Below are 17,037 nucleotides of genomic sequence, written 5' to 3' on the forward strand. Positions count from 1 at the left end.
TATTGGTGGGGTTATTGGAGTCGTGATGGGTGCTGACCAGCACAAAAATGAAGAATGCACAAAAAGCAAAATTTCACAGGTCTGGGGAATTTAACCACCGAAAACATCTCTCCTATGTCTTTTTTGTAGCAGCCCCTGGGCCTCTGCTCTCCATGGACACAGCGCAGGACATCTCACCGTGATGGGGTTTGTGGTTTTGTTTAAGTAAATAAGATTGCAATGAGGTGTTTAGCAGAGGTGTTAAAAAAAAATCTGGGCAGGCAGACTGCTTCCCCAACACATCCCCCTGTGTCAGCAGATCAGCAGTCCAAGGAGACCATCACCTTTAGACTATTTTAGGACTTTTGGGATGCAGGGAAAGGGAATAGTATGAAAAACATGCAGGCAACCCACAAGAAAAAAAAGAGCTCATGAACTTCTGCTCACCACAGGAAGAAGTGGCAACTAAAACTCAGCTTTTTGGGTCTCTTCTGGGCAGAATATAGACTTTTAGAAATGTTTCCTGTGAACCTTCCTTCTGATGTGTAATGAAATAAAAAGGTCACATTGGGGTTTCCGTGTGAACCCATATGGATCAGGGCTTCGCATTTTCAGGGAAGCCATAACACTGTGCTACAGGGCCAGAACGAATGCTGGCCCTTGCCAGTCCCTTGCCCAACGAGAGTCTTGGTGTTGCAAACATGTCAACTCACCACAGACTAATCAGCATTTTTTTCTGTAGCACAGACCGGCTGGCGGCACTAGTAACCACCAGTGCTTGTATCTCACTTAGCATACCTATGTCTGAAAATGACTAACTAAAAACTGCCTGTGAGTATTCTCTAAGCAAAGAAGGGAACTCTCAGAAGGAAAATATTACACAACTTCAAAAAGGTAATTACCCCTGCTGCCACTGGAAAAGTCATTTGTTGGATATTTTACATGCATGTGAACATCATCCTCAAAATCACATATGTGATTCCTTCGGTGCTAGACTGTACTTTCTTCCCCTCTTTCTTGGATTTTTATTTTCATTGGGTTATTCTTTTTCTTAATGCAAGGGAATGCTCATGTGGTTTATCACTAGACAGCGTGTCAAAAATAGCAGAATGATTAAATAAAAGACTTTTGACTGTTCTCATCTGCTTAAACTCAACTTTTTATACACACTGTCAGCTTTGTCTTGCTCTCTTTTCTTACTAATTTATTTTATTTTCTGGCATTGTCCCAAGAAAATGATTTTGTTTAGTTTTGCAGGTGAAGTTGGTATGGATTTTGCAAAAGCAAATTAATGTTTGACAGGTGTGAAATTTGAGGGGAAGAAAAAAAAAGACTTTTATACAAAGATGGCACTGGTTGTATTTACTACGTAGTCTAATGAACTGGCAAAGCCCAATGCATTCTCCTAAACATATTGTCATTTCCAAGAACAAGTAGCCTTCTAAATCTCTATTGAAATTATCCAAGATTGAGCCTGTAGAATAACTCACTGCTTTGAGATTTAAAGTATGAAATGTGAGCAAAAGTCTTTTTTTTCCACCCCCTCTGACTTCCAATTAGAGGACTGCAAGCCAAATTTCCTTCCAAGTCTGTAAATAGTATGTCTTGCTGACGGCACACATTCAATTATTTATCTAACCCAAGGTGAGCCAGAGTACAGGACTAATCACAGCACATCTGTCCTGTCTCCTGGATTTTTTTAAACTTCCATGACTCTTCATTTTGTAGCTCCAATTTCCTACCAAATATCCATGTGAGATAGAGGGTAATAAATTCCATTTCAGTACAGAAGGCAGAGCCAGAGCAGTGCTGCAAGGAGCTGCGCTCGCTCGCTGGCTGCTGTGCTGGTGCTTGGTCACTGGAGTCAAACAGCAATAAATTGCTGGCAAACTCTCAGACTTACTGAATCCAATCCAATCCAACCCTGTTTATATAGCATCTTTCATCAACAAGATCACAAAAATGCTGCATAAGCAATGTCTAATAAACTTCTTTCAATAAACAATAAAAGACAAGCGCCTTTTACATACGCATGCAGAGAAAAACACATCATAGAAACTATGCAAAGCAGTCAGATTCCTAAAGCTAGTTCTCCAAACAGGGCATAAATCCCAATTAACCTTCAGTGACAAGCTAGTAACTTGGTCTGTGTTCACATAGGGGTGAGGTGCCACATAAGGGCCTGATCCTGCAGAAATCCCTGGCAGCTTTGCCATGAAACATGTGTCAGGTTAGGAACAGGCTCTGACCAAGACTCAGGATGACGACTGAGCACATGTTCAGCTCTGAGTATGTGCTACAACTGGACCTCTTGGAAGAACAGACTCAGACAATCACTCATGGCATAAACTTAATCAAGTCTGGCTGACATTTGTCATTGGAAATTGTTGCAAACATCTTCCTGGTTTTGATGGATTCCGCTTTTGACATGTATCCCTGCTCCTGTGCTCCCCACCACAGTCACACCATCCATCTATACCCCAGACCATCCATCTACACCCTAGACACAGACATTTAATCCAGATATTTAACAGGTATTTTAATTTCTGATGGTTCTTGAAATTCAACTCTGGGAAGAAAGCAAGTAAATAAGTCCAGCCAGGCTAACACTTCTGATTTAAATAGCCTGAGAAGTGGGGAGAACCAGACACAAAGCCATCAGCTTTTAGGAAAGTCAAATAGCATGGAAAAATAATTTAAGAAAGATGCAGTTCTTAGTGCCTCGTTCTTTATGCTGGCTACCCACAATGTCCAGGTGACACCTTGGTTTCCAGCACTGAACTGGAAACGAACAGACATCGTGAGAAAGATGTCTGCATTTCAATACTCTGCCTCTTTGGTGTGGAAAACTCATACTGATAGGACAAGACATCACGCAGGGTATGGAGGTTATGTGAACTGTCTCAGATTAAAGGGAAACTGGGCACTGTCTATATACCATCTACAGACAAGGGGTATGAAATTGCTCCTATCTTCAGAGCACATGCTTTGTAAGGGTGCAAAAAGCATAACAATCTAAATTTATATGTTATGAATCACATAAGGGTGCTTAACAGCCACTTATGCCTAAGGATTTTTATCCTTCCAGTACTGGCTTAGAATCACTGGGGCACGACCCTGCTTCAGCGCAGCCAAGGGAATTTTTCAAGTTAAGGCTTCAGCCATCCTATAAGCAGCAGAAATAAATCATAGGAAAAAAACCCCTCATAATTACAGAAAAATAGATTCACAATATAATTTTAGTTGCAAGGGACCTTTGGAAATCATCTGATCCATGTGTACATGATACTCAGAGACTTGCCCAAATGAGGTCTTCAGGGATGGAGGTTGCCTCACTTCTCTGGGACCCTCTTCCAGTGCTTAACCACTTCACTGTGCATTTTCCCCCTTTATATATAATTAAAATGTCCCTGTTGCAACTCGTGACTCTTGTCTCATGTCCTTTTGCAGTGCACCTCTCATGAAGGTCTGGCTTTGTCTTCTCTAGAACTCCTCATTAGGTAGTTGGAGACAGCAATAAAATTTGCCCCTTAGCTCCCTGTTCTCCAGACTGAGCAACCAGAACTCCCTCGGGCTCTTCTTGAATATAATGTTCTCCTGAGCATCTTAGCTCCAGTTTGTTGATAAGTGTACAAAAGGTAGGCAACTAAATAAAAAAGTATAACTAACAGATATATTTTAAAAAATATTAAAGAAATGGTAAACAACAACCAAACAACAACAAAAAAAAGAAGAAAAAAAAGTTATTTTCTAACATGCAATGGAATTGCAGCTTTGGTCCCCTCCCACTGTTTTCCCTCTCCTCTCAACTTTCACAAGAAAATTTTAAAAGGAGAAAAACTGAAAAGAAAAGGAGTAAATCTTGAATTAAATACAAACAATGCTATTTGTCATGACAATATTTTCAAACAAAAGAGTTGGCCAGCTCTGATTGTTATCTAAGCAACAAGACCAAGTTAAAATTGTACTTCTAATATATTTTCAACATCAATAGCAGCAATGGAACTAACTTCTTAATGTAAGCCCTTGGAAATCTCTATAAAGACACTAAAAAAGATACTATTTCAAGAGTGTTTCACTGATCCAGATGTTTCTCTCCTTTTCCCCTCTGTTTTATTGTTCCCACAAAAGACCTTGTAAAAGCTGAAACTGCTTATTAAGTATACAGACTTAATGAATTGGACAAGGCAAGAAATAATTCTTAACATAACATGTTCACAAGTCAGATCCATGTTTATTGTCCACAGAGATGATAGCAAAATACTCTCTATATACAGAGCAGTCTCTGTTAGGACAGAATCTGTCTCCATGAACCGCTTCCAGCATACAGAAAAGATTCAATTTTAAAGCAACACAGTACAAAAGTTTGTTGAATTATGTAGTGATGCTGTACCATGGCCTCAATGCCAAGGATTATTTTTAGAGCCACACATCTGCAGGTTATTTGGTGCAGAGTAGGGTGGATGGAGTAAATCTTGAAACAATTCACTAAGCAGACAAGCATCACTGGAATGAGCTGTTATTTATATGGTGTCACTAGAAGGCTTGGTATCTGGGACGCAGCGGTGGTATCCGCGCTGCCTGCGTAGCTGGTGCTACTCCACTTAGGCTGCAGCCAGCAGATGATGGGAAGTTCATGAAGCAGCTTTTTGATGTGGCAATTAGCTCCTCTGTTAAAAATGGCAGGAGGAGGAACACTGTACATCCCATCTTCTTGCCAACTAATGGGACACAGAAATTTTAGCCCTAGACCAGCGGTGCCCACTCAAAGTCAATGCATCCTGCTCCTCTGTAATTTGTGAGCAAATAGGTGGCACGAGGCTGGTTTTAAAAATAAGAAGCAAAGCTGTTTTCAGAAACATTTCCCCACCGCACTGTGACCCACACAAGGCTCAGCTTTCAAGCCAGGCAGCGCCTGAACTTGGTGTCAATCACCCGTTAGCAAAGTACTAATTGCAGGAGCAACCGCCCTGTGCCCTAACCAAACGAACCACAGCCCCATTTCCTATTGCCTTATTTAACTGAGCTGGCACTGGCTGCTGCTTCTCTCTCCCCACCCTGTTGCTGAAAGATGGTTTTAGCCCCGAATAACCTACTGAGGGGTTGAACATGAAACTTTTATGAGATGCTAAAATGCTATCAAGTCAACTCACCCTCCATTTCACTCTGCATGCTCGTTATTTGCAACTATGCTCCAGCTGAAAGAAAGCCTCTTCTCCCTGCCCAGGTGCCCTCTAACACACTGCCCCAAAACTAGGGATGGGCTCTGCTACCAGGTGTGATACCTGGACAGCCTGAGATGGGACCAAAAGGCACTTTTCTTTGGCCAGCTATGGAATACTGAGAGAAAAACGGGTGGAAGTGAGACAAAGGAAGAGTGGATCCTTGCTCAAAGGACGGAGATCTGAAGGCAAAAACCTTTGGAATACACAAGGGAGCTGAGGAGGAAGGTCCCAAACCTAGACCCTCCCATCCTCAGGTGGCCATTGAAGATGTGGTCCTGAGCTGGTGTGGATTACTTGTGGTGAATGTATGGGGAGCCTCAAGTGTGATGACTTCTGGGAGGAAACTTGCACAACTTCTCACACTTCTGCTTGATGCTCAAAATCAACCACCAACCCTCCATTCCTACCCATCTTTTTAAAAAAATTACTCATCTGAAATAGATTTTCCCTGAAAAAGGAAAATTGCATAGTCATGATCTGTGACCTCGGGAGCTTATGCTGCCTGGGAAGAAAAAAAACAACATTAGATGATTTAGTCAGAGAAACTAAACCATACGACTTTGGCCCAGAGCATAGCTGGTAGTGAAGGTATGTGCTTCACTTGGAAAAATGTATTCTTTTATTGCTTGATAAGCTTTATTCTCACCTCAGTTATTAAGAAATAAATATTTCCATGTAAAGAAATGGAGCATATTGATTTCAGACTTTTGGCCCACTGCATAATGTTATTTTGCCTTTTTTTTTTTTTAATTTGAAGGAAATATTTATAGTTGCAAAGCAATTATCCACAAAGTCCAAAATGGATCCAGTATTCTTGTTGTGTTTTGAACTGTGGGCTGTGCTGGGGTGTCCTCCCAACTCACTGCTGTGCTCTCCTTCATAACTGAGTGTGTGTCCTCAGTGAGAAAATATTCATCATGTTCATTTGAAAAGCACTTTGAGATGAAGGTGTTTTGCATTTAGAAGTTATTACCAACTTGTAACTGGTCCGTTTATGGACAGTTGGGTGGCCTGGAAAAGCAAATGTAAACCTTTTGCATTATAGTGTGCTTTGTTTCAGGTAATTGCTTTGTTCTGGGATATTTCACTTAATCTAAAACCAGAAGTTCCCTTCCTCTGTGAGGCTAATTTTTCTCCTACAATGTGTCTAATTTTACTGTTCTATTGAGGGCTTTGCAAAATAGCAAGTAACACTTCTAGGTGCAGTTTTGATACTATTGGTGCAAAATAAAATGTCCTTTTTTTTTCTTTCTTTCTTCCCTGTTGGCTTGCAGTACTGTGCAATTACCCTTGTATTTATTACACATCATAATTGAAACAGGGTTGTGTTTTCAGATACTAGTCCCTGTAGGCATGTATTGAATTTATATTACTACACCCCCATCTAGAACTAATGCAAACCAAGGATGACTCTACTGGAGATGGTGGAGCAGTTCTAGTTACCGGCAGCAATTAAGAGCTGTGACCACTGGAGTCCAGCATTCGAAGCATCCAAATGGGCCCAAAGTTTGGGCTCAGAAGGAAAAAAAACTGAGACCAGAGTGAGATCAGAATCAGAGTTACTGAGCAATTTACTCAGGAGATGGAGTAGGATATATACAGGTAGTGCTGTTGTCTAGGGCTAACACCACTCCCTGAAGGCACACATTGAGGATTATTGGTTTCAGACCTTTCCAGCCTGCCTTTTGCAAGCTCTCTGTAAAAGCTCATCTGTACAGGATCAGAGCTTTTCCTTGCATCAGATGCTGGTTTTCTTTACAAACATCCCTCAGTTTGCCTAATTCCATCAGGTTTCCCCTCCCTGCAAATCATTCTGGACAACTGTCCAGTCATGGCATACAGTGGTTTTGTCTGCCGCTGCAGGGTCTTTTCAATTCACTTGCAAATGTTTGTTTTTTTCTGGCTATTGGTTTTTTTGCTTTGTCTGCCTTATTTCCGTGAGCTGCAATGAAGGCAAACATCCTGCTGAGTGTCAGTTTTAAGATGTGCTCGCTGCTGGCCATGTGCTTGCTTGCTTGTGGGAACCCATCTCTCCTCATTGCTCTGCCATGGGCTTTTGGCATTTTGCTCAAAATGTCACTTTTTTGTAGGCTGATTTTGCTGCATCTGGGTAAAACCCCTTTCTGAACAGCTCTGGCTGCTATTTCTTGACAATACCCAGTGCCACATTTCCTGTTCTTCCTTTACCATTAGCAGATTTAAGGTATTACACTATAAATGTCTCACGACTGTAATGCGTGCCGATACCTATGGGGAAGGCTGGATCTGACCCTGGCTGTGCAGCCCTCAGTGGAATCGTGCCATAAACTTGACAAACCTGGTGTTGTTAACAAGGAGGTTAAATGACTGCTACATCATGCACGTTCATCTTGGAATCACTGGACTTGGCAGTGTTAGGTTTGCAGTTGGACTTGATGATCTTAAAGGTCTTTTCCAAGCAAAATGATTCTATGATCTCTGCTAGTGCTTTATTCTCTATATAGTATTTAAAAACTATTTTCATGTTACTGCACTCATGGCTCAGAGGAGGCTGCTTTCCTCCAGGACATCCTTGCAGGTACAAGCAGCATCTTCTCATGCTGGCAGGAGCAGGCTGGATCATTTGAAATGGAAAGACCTCTTGCCTTCAGTGCAAGATGAAGAGAAGACAGGCTGATGCAGGTAGGCAGGAGATGAATATTGAAGGTACAATTCAAAGGTCTGCCTGACTGTCTCATCTGCCTCAGCTATAGCAACTGCATTGGCAATATCGTATGGTCACTGACTGTTTTAAAGCCTTTTTCTGAGATTAGTTATGGAAGAAGTGTCAATTGAATGTCATGCACCTTGGCCTGAGTGACAGCACTAAGCAGGGAAGTGACAGGATGGGGCCACGTCACCTATGGGAAGCATTGAGAAGCAATGGCAGATGCCACCCTGATCAACTGCCCAGGATGAACCACAACCCTGGCCATAGGCAAGAGTTGCCACCCTCACTGAAAACAAACAACTGGGGAAAGTTTGGGTGATTTCTTTCTTCAACTTATGGTCCTCTAATGTGTTTCATGTTATGATTGTTATTACTAAACTTCCAGACATTTTCAAGTTGATGTTGTACTTAAATAAGTATAATATAGAGTGACTAAAGAACATGAGGGAGTAGCATATTTTTTCTGACTGGCTTGTCACGACTGGTGTGACCATGGGTGACAGTCACTTTGGCTCTCCCTGAGTTAATTTTAGCTTTCCCTGGAAAATGCATATTGTCTCCAAAAAGTGATATCGCAGGTAAACACATTGTACACCCAAGGTGTTGGTCTGTTTTAGCCTGTAGAGACAATGATAAATTTAGATCTGAGGCTACATCGGTATCAGCAAAGATGAGATTATCATCGCAAGCTTCATACCTCTTTTCCTCTCAGAACATACATTTTGTGTCAATCGGACTGCTTCTACATTCCCACCAATTTATCTACATGTAAAACCTGTGTGTTGTCTTTGAGCCCACTCCACAGTTCACACCACTATGCTTTTTTGGAGGTAATATCTCACGCAGAATGAAAGAAACTGTTTTCTTTCCTACTGCGTTCACAAATTGTTTTTTATTCCCAAAAGACTCCAAGGAACAAAACCCAACATTTTTACAGCCTGAGATATCAATCTCATTCTACAAAGTTGTTTGAAAGTGCTATATTATATTTGGCGCATTCTAATACATTTGGAATAAAGGTTTGGCATGTAGTGTAAAGCAGACTCCCCCAAACACATGCATGCAAACTCCAAACTGAAACGAATATCACACACATTCCTTGAGAATTTCCACCTCTTTGTTTGGATTTTTTTTCTCCCTTTTCTACCTAATGAAGTGCTTGTTCATCATGGTTACAACCTGATGGGCACAGTGTGTATTATAATCTCACCATCTGCATCATTTACATTCCCAAACATGGAATCTCAGCCAGATGTCTGACTTATCTCCAAGGCACTGACTTCAGGCATATGGTTTTTATTTAAATGAATCACAATACTAACAGAAATCCAGTATCTATTATCTATCACAACTGGAGATAATAACTCAAAAGAAATTTATCTTGGGCTTTTTATTGTTGCCCGCACAGACACTTCTGTGGATGAACCTCCTAAAGTGCAATAATAAAAATCAAATGAAAGGTAAGGTAAGATGTTAAGCAGAGTACTTCGTTATAGTTGAAGTTTGCAGATTGCATTATGAGCAGAAGAAAAACATGCAGCTCTTAGTAACACAGAGATACTGAAGCAATCCACATCGTAGTGACACTGAGAAACAATTCAGTGCCAGGGCAGTAGATCACCCCGCACCCACCTTTCTGTTCATTCTTTGAAGGATCCAGCAAAGCCCATAGCACTGGTGCTCAGCAGTAATAAAAGTCATGTGCAAGGGGGGTCCATAACCTGAAAACACCACCTCTCTCTCCTGCTTACACGTGGAGCTTGTGGCTTCTACTGAGAACTAGTGTGGTGTCTGCTGACACAAAACCCCCCACTTTTCCTTGAAATAAAAAGTACACCTTCATTTAGAAATGTGTCAGATTACATGTTTTTCTCTGACTTGGATTTCTGGACCTTTCCACACTCCTAATTAGTACTGGTAGTAGTAATAATATGTTTTTACTTACATGATGTTAACCACTGGAGTATGACTGCTGCAAATAGAAACCAAGTTCAACCAAGAGATCTCCAAGAAAATAGATAGTTCCTTACTTAGATTTCTTAGACTTTTCATTTAGGTAATTCTTCAGAGTTACTACCAAATATATTTTCAAGCCACACCTATGACAGGGCACAGAAAGCAGACATGCATGGACCAGGACAGTTCCCCACATCAGTGCATTGTAAGTGCAGGATAATCAAAGCCACAACATCCTTTGTTATAACTATACATGATTTTCTGTGAAGCAGATTAATTTAATCTCTAATTCACCCTGCCAGTGTGCAGAGCAAAGGCCCTGACTAAGTACAGGTCCCTCTGAATTCATCAGAGGGGGATGGACACTTCTGGAGAGCAGCTCAGCCCGGCAATGGCATGGCAAATCTTCTAACTCTGGTGCCTTGGTGAAGGGATAGAGGTTGTCAGGGAAAACCTGGGCATTAATGCCCCAATTTTCAACAGGTTTATCCAATTTTTTAAAAACTTGTTTACAACTTCACTGCTATGGAAGGTGGTAAAAGGGGGAATTTGCACCAAAACCAACACTTGGCTTTGCTCACTCTGCTGATGGTGACCAGCCACAGCCTACAGCCCTCCTCCTGCCATGGGGTGGGCAGACCCTGCGGAGGTACCTCCTTGAGGGAGACAACCCGAGCACGCCCACGCAGAAATGCATCGCCCCGCGTGGGAGGTCGGGCGTGCGGCTGTGGTTTGACAGCCAAGTGGTGTGAACTGAGAGCTCCTAGAGAGAGGGGTCGGGCTGAGGGAGCTCTTAGGGGAACGCTGTTTGCAGAGCCGCAGACGAGGGCAGCCGCCCCCTCAGCTGCGTAGCTCAAGTGACCCTCCCTGTGGGTTAAGCTGTTTTGTAAACTAGGGAGATGTTGCAATACTAAAACTTCATTGCGTTTAGACCTCTCAGGAAACCCTTCCAGAAACAGAACTAGAAAAAAATCCCCAACAAACTGCAACCATGTAATTAAATGCTGAATCATAACAGAGAACCACAGAAGTCCAGTGAAAATTATGCTGGCATGTGGTTAACACTGGCTTTTCTTAATTTGAGAGTGCTTAAACCCTTTGCATGTTTACAAGGTCACACAACAGTGACTTTTCCTGATCACTGTTTCCAACACACCACATTCCCTATTAGTTCTCCTCGAAGTACACCATCAGAGATTATGTTTGCCCGCCCTGTACTTTTCCAGGCAATGTCTGACTTTTTCTTTATCTGCCAGAATGACTGACAGAATGCAGTCCTGCAGAAGGTGCAGTCAGAGCATCACAGGGTGACAACGTGGGCTGCTGCAGCGGCTCAGTGCCAGCCTAGGGACCGTGCACCACCCAGGAGCACTAGTGGATGTCTAAGGTGGGACAACAGCAAAACACAGCCTAGGGTGAAAAATCATGAGAACAGGCACCCCGGTCCATAGGTCCAGATCTTTTCTAGCCCAGTGTGCAGTTCATACACCATACATCAGGGTCCATGACTTAACCCCCTTGAAGAACCAGCTGGAGGTGCCCCACCACTGAGCACAGACCCTGACTTGCCCAACAGCTCATCCCGGGAAGCTGTGAACACTGCCCATGTTCAGTATCAGACGGCATGGGTACTGCCTTTGCTAGCACACAGCTCAAATCTCTGAATTTTAATTAATTCAATTAGCTGTTCACAATGGGCATCGTGCAGCACTGTTCAAAGATGCCCAAGCCAGTTTTGAATGTGCTAGCATAGGCCTTTCAATGAGATGGCTGCCTGCATCCATCGCCCTACCCAGGTATTGCTCTGTGTTGATATATTCCCCTGTCCTACGACTTTGGGACTAAAACAGGGACAACTGGGCTTTTACTGCCCAGTGGGATGTCACCAAAATTGCAGTAAAGTAGCCACTGTGGTCAGTTCTTGTCAGGGGATGATCTTTGAAGTAAATGATGCTGAGGATTGATAAAAATGACTGATGATTGTGCTTGAGGAGCAAGCTCAGTGGCTTTAGACCATCAACTTAGTACTGGCAGTAGTAATAATATGTTTTTACTTACTAGCAATGCAAAACTAGCAGGGAGTCCAACAGAAGCCTCCTGCCCTTGAACACATCTGCACAACTGATCCCACCACCATTGACGTCTACAGAAGGATGGGCAGGACCTGTCTGCCCCCCCACAAGCAGTGAAGCAGTTATGAGAATATCTGAGATCTTATAAAAATGATGAATTCATTTTCCACAGATAAAGTCCAATAAATTTTATCCTGCTACCTACAAAAACGTCAACTGCACAGTCTCTGACTGGGATTTAGCTGTTGCATTTTGACAGAGAATAGCACAATGGTCAAGACAGATCTTGTTAGAGTTGGGCAGTAAATTACATGCTCTGCTCCACCCACAAAGAAATGTTTATCGTCTGTTGCCAAAAACCACGGCGCCCTGGTGTTTCCTCGGGCTTGCCTTCCATTTCTACAGCTACTGAGGAGGCTGTTACCATCAGGAAGTCTCATGTAGAATAAACAGTTCTTTATGTTCATTGTCATAACTCCCAGAGAAAGGGCTGGAGGTAGCTAATTAGCAATTAAGCATGACTGATCAGGCAGACTGGAAGCGCCAGGCTGGACTCAGTTGATCTGCAAGCGCATCTTCCAGGCTGAAGAGCCACAGCAAACCTTGTGACTCTTCCTCCGGCCTTGAGGACTCCCAGGCTGTGAGATGGGGAATTTCTTATTTTTTTGGGGTGACAAACAGTTCACTCGAGGGAAGGGGAAAAAACCTAACAAACAGTGCCTTTTCAGGAAATTACTGATTTTAAGAAAAAAATAAGAAGAACCAAGAGTGAACACCAAAGTGTTTTGAGTTCCCCACTGAAAAACAGTGTTTGCAGATCAGAAGTGACCAGCTGCTTCTCAAATGCAAAAAAGAGACTCCAAACCCCCAAGCATGGGTGTTTTGGGGGAGGTCTTGCATTCCTTGACTTTTTCCCACTTCACCCTTTGAACCTCAGTTCAACACTGCTTTGATCTCACCCCTATGATGATGGCACGGCCAGCTGGGCTCAGCGAGCTCGGAGCTGGTCACCCGTACTGCTTGGCCAGGAGTGCCTGCTGATGCTCACAGCCTCCCCAGCCGCACAGACTGAGACCTCTGGAGAAATCCTGAGCTTTGGCTTAGGCTCAGCTACCAGGGCTGGGGACTCTCACCCACCATTGCCCGGCTCATTCCCCTCCTCCCAGCATGGCGGGGGTTCCTGGACCAGGCGGCTGTGGTCCATCATTCAACCAGTGAGGGGAAAACAAGTCTGATAAGCAACCCTCCTCAGAACAGATCTGTTTTAAATCTAAGCAAGACAAAGCATCTTACCAGTCAGGGAGTTACTCAAGGACTTTGCCAGTGGCACTGAATTTTGGTTCAGCTTAATGCCTTCACCCTAGATTTAGCTCAACTCCTAATAATAGGGGTTAATCTCCTCTTGTCAACATGGCTTATTAAAAGATCACAGTAATCCCTCTATGGGTTCAAAATCTACAAGTTAAAAATGTATTAACATACTCAAAGTGATGGCAGGTTAAAAGAAATGGTACTCACGCTGTGGCCTATCTGTAAGCTATTTGGATTTTGTTCTGCTGGTTATACTACCTAAAATAGCTGTTTGCTAAGATACAACTTGATTACTGTCTCATGTTTTGTAACAGGCACAGAGATTGTCTCACTTTTGAAATGTCTAAGATTTCAAAGTCCCACAAAGACAGTCTTCCAATTCCCACTGGCCTGCAGGAAATGCTTGTAACCCATGAGTTTGAATCAAAACACTGCATTTTTATCAAATCTTGTTCAAGTTATTTTTTCCATTACCAATTTCTCCCCCCAAATCATTATTTACTTATACATTCTTTGCTACTTAGAAACACAGGAGGAGAGAACAAATGCATCAGCCAGCAATGCACTGAGGATCATCTCTGGAAACACTAATGGCTTTTCACTCAGCAAACAGATTTTGGTGTAGGCACATCTAGTTCAGAGAAGGAAGCCAAGAGAATGGCACTATTTCACATGAAAACACACAGAGGTGGCCAAAACCCAGATATAACTCAACGGGATCATCAATGCAGTTAAAAACAAAACCATCACTGTGGTGCTGAACTTCACTGCATACGTGGTGCCCTAGAGACCCGCTTGTCCTGGGTTCAACATGCAAATAGCTGGGCTTTTTAAATAGATGAAGAATCACATCCAGATTTCCCCCGTGTCCGCAGAGCCTGAGTTAGCCAATGTGCGTTGGATATGGGGGGAGAGCTTGGCAACTGCACCAAGCAGAGTATGTGCTGGATGGTCCTGTCTGTCTTCTCCACCTCAGCCTGCCCGAGTTCATCCCTGCAGGCCAGGAGATGGAAAGGAAAGTGAGGAAATAAGGTCTGACATGGTATCCTCATATAATGGGGAAATAATAATTACAAAAATTTTAAAAAAGCAACATTTATGTTTCCTGTTGAATTGAAAGCAGGGGAGCACATGCAGGATGAGCTAAAAAGGCAGGTCTTGATCTGCATGGAAATTCAGCATCTCCCTGCTGCATGACCACACAAGGGTCCCAGAGGGCATTAACCTACTTTCTTTGCTCCAGTGTTCCCAAAGGACCTAGAAATGCATGGCACCATCTCACGAAAGCAGGACGGCAATGAGGCTTGTGGAGCTGCTCCCTTTTCACAGTGACTTCCTCCCCACCACCACTGAGTTGTTTGAAGCCAACAGACCCGCTCACAGCCAGCACAGAGGGCTGTCATACAGGGATGCCCAAAGAGCTGGGCAGAGCCTGGGTACCCCTTCCTCCCCCCTCAGCAGCACGCTGCACGCCCAGCACCCAGCATCACCCAGGAACCCCAGGCGCCAGCAGCCCTCACTCTCCTGCAGCCCCCAAACGTGTTATGGGGTCAACCAGTCTGTAACTCACCAACTTGTGAACAGGTGAAAGGAGTTGCTAGGATCTACAGCTGTGGGACAAAATCCCTGAAGGCAACTCTAGATCTAAAACAAATTGCATCCCCAGTTCCCAAGGAGCTTGTGAGAGGACACCCGTGCAGGCATGCTCTGGGGGGGTTCTTCAGATGAAAAAGGTCTGGAGAAAATTGTCAGGGATGTTCAAAAGCATGGAATGAAAGGGAGATGGAACAGAGGCCTGAAACTCTAGAAGAGTGGGGAGCAGGTGTATAAGGAGCAGTGCTGTACCATGTCTCATTCTGTCAGATCCAGAAAGGACCCAAGGAAATGATGAGGCAGCAGACTTAAATAAACCAGAGAATAAGTACTTTTTCTTGCAACACTAAACTGCAATATTTGGGGTGAGGTGGAAGCTAGAGGATTAAAGAGGTTCACACAGGACTTGGACAAATTCATGAGGACTGGCTGTGGGTGGGCACCACAGACAAAAGCCTGTCTGTCCCCATTGGCAGCTGCCAGTTGTAGGATGGAAGACAGGGACAGCAGAAGTCCTCCCCAGCACTGCTTCTGTGCTGCCATCTGCCAGCGTTTTATCTAAGCTCGTGCCAAGTTACCCACCATTACGCTATCTTAGCCCCTTAGGAACTGTTCTCAGCTGAATGCTGGTGGCCCAAGGCTGTACAATCTGCTTTCCTTTGCTTCAAAGCTCTTGCTGTAAATGGGAATGTTGAGCAAGAACAGCTTGCTCTCAGCCTGCCCAGCTACCTGGGCTTGCTTGAAGGTAAGATAAAGCAGCCCCCTGAGTGTTATGACAAGAAGCCTTTTAGCAAAAATGAAGCAGAGAAACTCTGTTTACAAGAACTGCTTGTAAATGGAAACCAAAACTCAAATCTGAAAGGAAAACCACATGGCCATAATCTCTCTCCTGTGAAAGGAGTAGTAATTGCGATGTCACCCTGCAAGCTAAATGTTCTCCTTTAACCAAACGGGGATTACAACTGCATTCCTGGATCATACCTGACCTGGAGAGTGCTCTGAAGTGCAGGGAGTGGAAAAGGCCTCCCCCCCTTACTGTGTTCCATGTCCCTGGCACAGCTGGACAAAAGGTTATGGATCAGCTCAGTTAGTTTACAGAACAACCCAAATGATTTTCCTGGAATAAAACCTTGATGTGAACATTTCCAGCGGGGATGGATTCCAGCCTGCTTCTACTGTTTCATTGTCAGCAGGAAACATGTGAGGTATGAGATAGAAACAAATGAGTATGACTGCATTTCATACCTCAACCTATAGGTGCAAAGTAAATGTGGATTTAGGAGGCTGTTGAAGTATTTTTTTTACCAGAAGATGTTCCATGCAAAGACTGGACTTCAGCTTGTACTTCATCCCAGCTGAATGATGGGCTAGGTTTGGATTTGTTCTGAAAGACTGAGCAAGATGGGGCTCACATGAACTGGCATTCCTACAATTAAGTCTTTATATCAGGGCTTTTAATGCCTTAGATCTGCAGCAAGGAGATTTCACCCAGGGCCTTCTAAACCTCCACGGCCACTATGATGTGAACCAACTCCAGGGCTGACCTCCTCCAAAACCCAATCTATTTCTGACATGGCACCTGTGGAAATGTAGGGCTGACAGAAAGTCTAAAAACCAGCCAGTTCTGGCAATGCAACTGGCAAAAAAATATGGGGTATTGGCTTTGCTAGCACTGTGTAACCTCAGCAGGGAATAAGAGTCAGCATTGAAAGACCCAAACCAAAACCAATGTCCCAGTTAGAAGGTCTTTCTCAACAGCTCTCAAAAGGAGGCAGCAGTGTGTGCTAACACAGCATAGATAAATGTATAAGAAAACAGGCAAGTCCTTGTTCTCCTTGAGAAAACTTGGGAGACAAGAGACTCTTGTACCCATACAGTTAAGCATCCTACTGCACAGCCCTGCAACACGATTCTCACGGGTTTTCACAAGGCGGGCGTGATGAAAAGGCTCACTGCAAAGCAATCACATCAGCAGGGATCTTCCATCCTCCAGAACAACGCATGCCAAAAAAAAATGCAGGCGCTTGCGTGAAGTCTTTGCCCTCCAAACGCAGCCATTCCCTCCTGACATGCACGGTCACAAGTCTCAGTACCTGGGGAAACTAAACAGCACAACAAGTCAGCAACCACACACTGCTGAGTACTGTGATGGAGACAGAGGCAACAGTGCCTGCAGTTCACAGCACTCTCTCTGACCAGCACTTTGTGTGGC

This window comes from Antrostomus carolinensis, unplaced genomic scaffold (genome assembly GCF_000700745.2).
Source record: "Antrostomus carolinensis isolate BGI_N321 unplaced genomic scaffold, ASM70074v2 scaffold2757, whole genome shotgun sequence".
Taxonomy (NCBI): domain Eukaryota; kingdom Metazoa; phylum Chordata; class Aves; order Caprimulgiformes; family Caprimulgidae; genus Antrostomus; species Antrostomus carolinensis.